Consider the following 5,845-nt stretch of genomic DNA (forward strand, 5'->3'; position numbering starts at 1 on the left):
CCTGCGTGGAAGACGCGAGAAAAATGAGAAACAAACTGTTAAACGTGGGTACAGATGCAAAAGCGTAGATCTCTGTGAGAAAAATGAGCACTACCTTTGAATTTTGGTCAATCCTACTCGTAGAAACGTAACTGTCACTCAAGGGACATTTCACAATTATCTCTCACTTTACAAAGTCAAAAAATAATATTTTTGACTTATTTTTGGTATTGGATGCTTTAATTTTTTCAAAAAGGACTAAAAGACTGAACAACAACTGAAAAATTCTAGACACTTTAACATTCAGAACTTTGAAAATGTTTCGTACACTGCTGATTGGATTCTCTTCAAAAACTTGAATTACAGCCCCAACTATTGCTTCGATTCCAGTGAAGTGTTTTGTCCTCACTCGATTTAGTTCAGGTACGCTTCCTGTGTCTTCAAATTATTTTCAATTCTTTGAACTTTAAATTTCATAAATAACATTTCACAAAAAGTCCAACGACACTTTCCATAGGCGAACATTGATTCCTTTTTCAACAACACAGAAATTTCAGCCACTGTTGTTGGTTTTTAAAGTAATTTTACCAAATTAATAAAATTTTACTTTTCTGACAGCGCGCACACTTTTGACAGTTTTTTTCAGTGATACACAAAATGCCACATAGAAATGCTTCATGAATTGTTTCACAAGGTGACTGCCCAAATTACTATCAAAATTTAGATCAAGTTTTTAACAACAAACTTTAATTTTTTTCTTGGATCATCCGAGCGATTTGGTTAATTTTTTGTGTGGCGATTTATTTTTCGAAGTTTCATGATCCAACGGTAATTTGGTTTAATTTGAATGTTGAATGGAGTTTTTAAGAAATGTGAAATATTCGCCTGTTCTTGGTTAAACATCATGATAGAACGCGCAGAAAGGCAGAACTAATGTTGGTGGCCCAATTTACCTATTCAGCGCAATCGGACAAAAAATTGAATTTTCGTCTGAAACACGTGGTTCTGATTTTATGATTTCGCCAAGGAATGAAAATTCTCAAACTGTGCCTTATGTGAAATTGTGTCTAGATCCGGCACTGAATTATCTTATCACTATCAGTTATCACCTATTATCACTTTGTGTCTTTTAATTGAACCTTGAATTTTTTTCTAATGACAAATAATACTCTTTGGTAAAATAAAGTATGGTTTCGTTAGAAAGCTTTATTCATTTATCATCAGTAATACATTACATAACATATTCAGTAGGCAAACATCAATGGAATCAATGAAATTTAAAACATTTTAGATAATACACATGTCAAACACTAAAACTAGTACTTAAATACACTAACTTACATAACAAATTAAAATAACGACCAGCGTTGTAAGTACATTTAACGCCTTGGGCATCCTCTTCTTGGAGCAGCACAGCAGTCGTCGCTGTCGGTGGTTTCATAGTCCGAAGAGAAAAAGCTGTCGGAAGTGCAGCAATCTGAGCAGCTACACGTGTCGGAAGTGCTGTAATCAGAAGAGGAGCAGTCTTCGCAACAGTTGGTGGTGCGACGGCGGCGGCGGGGTGCTTTAGCTTTCTTGTACTGAAATAAAATTAAGATAAAAATAATTAACAAAATAACTATAAAACTTGCAATTTAGAGAATTATACCTTTCATACCTTCGTGCTTGACTTGGCTTTCTTGGGACCACAAGGACCACAAGAACCGCAAGGGCCGCAAGGAGAGCAAGCAGCAGATCTCCTCTTCGTTGTAGATTTTGTAGTGGATTTTTTCGCTGCCGGTTTCTTGACCTTGGTCGATGATTTAGCTTTGGGTTTTGTAGTCTTGGGGCAAGAAGCACAAGAGCTACGAGAAGTGCAACCAGGCATTCTAAATAATTTCAATTAGTTTTCCTCAAGAAATTAAATGTGAACTTACCTGAAGTATTTTCGACTTGACTGACAAACGTGGTACTATTAATTGCGGTATCTTCTCCGTTGCTTTTATAGCGTTTAGATTATTAGGGAAAAAAAACTGATCAAAAAATTTGAAAAAATTAGGGATTTTTGGTTTGTTGGATTGGCCAACAAGGAAAAAAATGCATTTGACAAAATATCTTTTTTAAAACTAATTAAATTGGTGAAAAAAAGAAATCACAATGTGTTGCAGGTTTAAATAAATTACATTACGCAAGCTGCGACTTGGATTGTTGAGTGTTAAATTGAATTTGTTAACTTTGCCTAGTGGGGGAAAAATGTTGGTATTATTGTCTTGTGGTTGAAATCTCGTCGTTCTCAAAAAGGCGCGATATTTAGTTTGGACTAAATTCGCGTGAAATTGTTCGTTTGCTGGTTAGACAATTTGTGAAGAAAATGTTACAGTAATTCAGTATAGGCTGATTTATTTGTGAATACAGGGTATATTACGGAAAAAATCTTGAAAAAATTTCTAATGTTATATTTTAAAAAATCTGGAACAACAAACTTATTAAGCTAACTTCCTCAATTTTTATTATTTTTTAATGTTTTCATGTTTCGCACTAAGTAATTGTTCCCTAACAAAACGATGAATAATTATTTTTAAATTTACTATCAGATCTTAGGAGTTTTTTTTTGATTAAAAAAAATTAAATTCATCAAAAATCACAGTTTGTAGATGTGGCAATGCTGGGAACTATTTCCTAGGAAACCGTTTCAAAAATAATTTATTTTTATTGTTGATCAAATTCTATTGCGATCACGACTGTTATGCAACGTTGCCACATATCATTTATTTAAAATTCGTTATTTATCAATAACTTTAATACAATGAATTTTTTTACTATTTTTACCTTTATGTGTAAGCAATTCTCTACCACACTTCGTTGAGTTGGTGCGCCGATTTTTGAGCACCCGGTATAATAGGCAGTAACATTTATTAAAGTCAGTATATGCTCTACGGTAATAAAGCGGCAAATATATAGTTAAAACTTAATAATAGGAAAACATTTTTAATCTTACCATTTTGTTTTATTTATAATTTATGTTATGTTAATTTACGTATAAGTACTGAAGAAGTTGTTTAATGCACAATTTAAATTTAAATAAAGGCAACCCACATTAGAAGAATTGTGAGTTCTAATAATGATAGTAATCTGAAAAACTTTGTATACAACCATAATCCGTTAGGGGAATGAAGGACGGCACATCATGTTATAAAAGAAGCCGTTATCGAATTATTTTAAGGGAGTTTGTATCAGCAGCCTAAATTTAGTCGTTTTTGGAATATTGAGTGTTTTTTGAAAATTTTTGGAAAACAAAAATAATTACTTTTTCTAAAATATTGAAAGAACGATAAAAATAAATACTTTCAATAACTTTTTTAACTTTTTTATTTTATTTTCTTCTATTTTGTTTTATTTTTTTTAATTTCTAGACTAAACAGAAAGATAAAAATGTGGACTATCTAAAACACTACTGAAAATGTCAGGTCAGTTGACATGTAAAAAAATAAAAATTGCATGACTTAAAAGTATTATTATGGCGTCAAAATGTAGCATTGAAAAAATAAAACTGACCTGTTGAAGGATTTTTTTTAAAGACTCAAAACAAAAATATATACTTTGTACGTTACTCACAATACAGACTATCAGTCTGTGAGACTGTAAGACTTTCAGTCTGTATTGTAGGCTAATTATTTAACTACAAAATCGGTCGAAAACCCCTTTTAATAAATTTTATAAATTTGTGTAGTCCTCAACGAAATTTATCCGGCATTTTATAGTGTTTCTAAAATTTTTAGGCGATAACTTAACACAGTTGAATTTTAAATAATAATTAACTTAGCTTCCTTGCTATTTTTTGACTGTATAATGCATTATTTTCTGAGTTAACTGACATTTTTGCCTTTTTGTTAAATTTCAAAAATTAAACTTAAAAATTCCAAAAATTATTGATAATTTTTGATTTATAAAGGTTGATTGTTTTTTGTTTATTGATTTTTTGTGTTTAGGTTTCATATTTAGGTATGTAAAAAACAACCTTCATACAACAAGACAAAAACAAAAATAAAAAGCCTTTTGTGTGTTAATGTCAGTAATAATTTATTTTTTTTGGTTACATTTTTTAAATTTTTGTTTTATTATTACCAGTTATTTTAGATTTTTGTGCACCTTATTCGTGCTAATAGTTTTTAAATCTTCTGAATTTGGTGATCTATTTAAGAGAAAAGCGAAAAGTCTGGTTTTCGTATTAAACTGAACAATTATCCAAATAATAAAATTTAGTTTGAAACTTACGTTCACGACCTTTTGGCGAAATCAAAAAATTGTATTATTTTATTAGTAGATAGTATTTATTAAAAATGAGGTTTTTGCATAGCATTCAATAAGTATTTTTAATAACCCCCAGAATCCAAACGACTCTATCATCAGAACGCTGTACAAGCAAATTCTTGATCAATTTTATATTTTGAAATACATAACGGTTTTATAGCCATTGAGTATATTTTTGGTGGTGGAAATATGTGTTTGCGGTTAATAAGATATATGTAAACCCAACGAGTTCGTAGTATTATTGATATCATTTATCATTAATTCTACAATGTGTTCAAAAATGGTTGTTCTTCAAGTCACTTTTGAAATTTGAACGTAATATGCCGCTTAATTTAAATTGTGAATCAGTGACAGATCCCTTAAAATAATGCAAAAATGATTCGAATTAAAAAACAAAAGAATACACAACAAAAATTACGGAAATATAAAACACAAATCAAGACAAACCCTTCACTTGAAAAAACTTTGTCGAAAAATGCCAAAAAGTGAGTAAAAAGCTACTTCAAAGTCATTTGGACTAAGCGGCACACTGATTTTGAATTCCATAGTCAACTTGATGAACAACCATTTCTGCCAACTTTTTGTTCGGACTATCCAGACATTACTGTATTACTAGTATTTTGAAATGGCCAAAAAATTTAGGGGTTTCCATTAAAAAAAATGAATTTGTAAATTATTACAATATCAAAAAATGTGAACTATTTTTATTGAATAGGTATAGAGTTATTTAATTATTTGAACTTTGCTACGAACTCCACCATTTTTTTATATTCTGGAAAGTAAAATTAAATCAAAACAATTAAATTATTAAAAAAAATTTAATTTGTTGATTCCAACAAATATCAAAAATAAAAATTTGTATGTTAAAGACCAATTATACTTTTGAACTACGTAAGGTTTGAGAAAAAATGATTCTTGTAGGTCATTAGTTGCAAAATAAAGAATAAAAGGGATGTCAAGGCAGCTAAAAACAACGCAATATGCAGTTTATAAATGAACGCTTACAGTTATGGATTTTTTAGAAACCTATATAGTCGCCGGTACAAAGCTGTGCCTTGCGTGCACAAATGTATTATTTAATGAACGAACTCAGGATTCACGAAACGATCATAAAACCATCAAAAAAATATTGGAACCAGAATAAATCTATTTTAAAGTTACAGAAAAAATTGAATTAAACAACTCACTTACTTAGGTATTTACAGTGAAACGTCTCTTAATCGACACTTCACAACGGACATTTTTGTAGGAACATAACAAAACTTATATTAAAATTTCCACTTCCCATTAGTGGAAACCTCTCCACAACGGACAATTAAAATTAAAGGTTCACCATCGGTGTTCGTTGTTGAGAGGTTTTACTGTACTAACGATTTAAAAATTTATACACATTTCTTAAAGCAATACAGGACAATTCCATCGACTATGCCTTAGAAAGTCCATAGATATATAGCAAACATTTTATAGTGCATTCTATTTTTATAACTTCGTAAGTGCCTAACATTTTACGTGAATTAATCTCTACTCTAGTTCACTAATTTTCTTGAATGAAGAAAGAATAATAAAACAAATCGTG

At 30.3% G+C, this 5,845-nt stretch overlaps 1 non-coding gene across 1 annotated transcript; it reads right to left on the bottom strand.

The window, feature by feature from the left end:
- Positions 1-1,170: 1,170 nt before the first annotated feature.
- On the bottom strand, positions 1,171-2,050 carry LOC103312436 (uncharacterized). The gene is made up of 3 exons (XR_511367.3): positions 1,896-2,050; positions 1,628-1,847; positions 1,171-1,559 (listed from the first exon to the last, which is right to left on the bottom strand). It is a non-coding gene; the product is annotated as an uncharacterized LOC103312436 (transcript).
- Positions 2,051-5,845: the final 3,795 nt, after the last annotated feature.

Source organism: Tribolium castaneum, chromosome 1 (assembly GCF_031307605.1).
Source record: "Tribolium castaneum strain GA2 chromosome 1, icTriCast1.1, whole genome shotgun sequence".
Taxonomy (NCBI): domain Eukaryota; kingdom Metazoa; phylum Arthropoda; class Insecta; order Coleoptera; family Tenebrionidae; genus Tribolium; species Tribolium castaneum.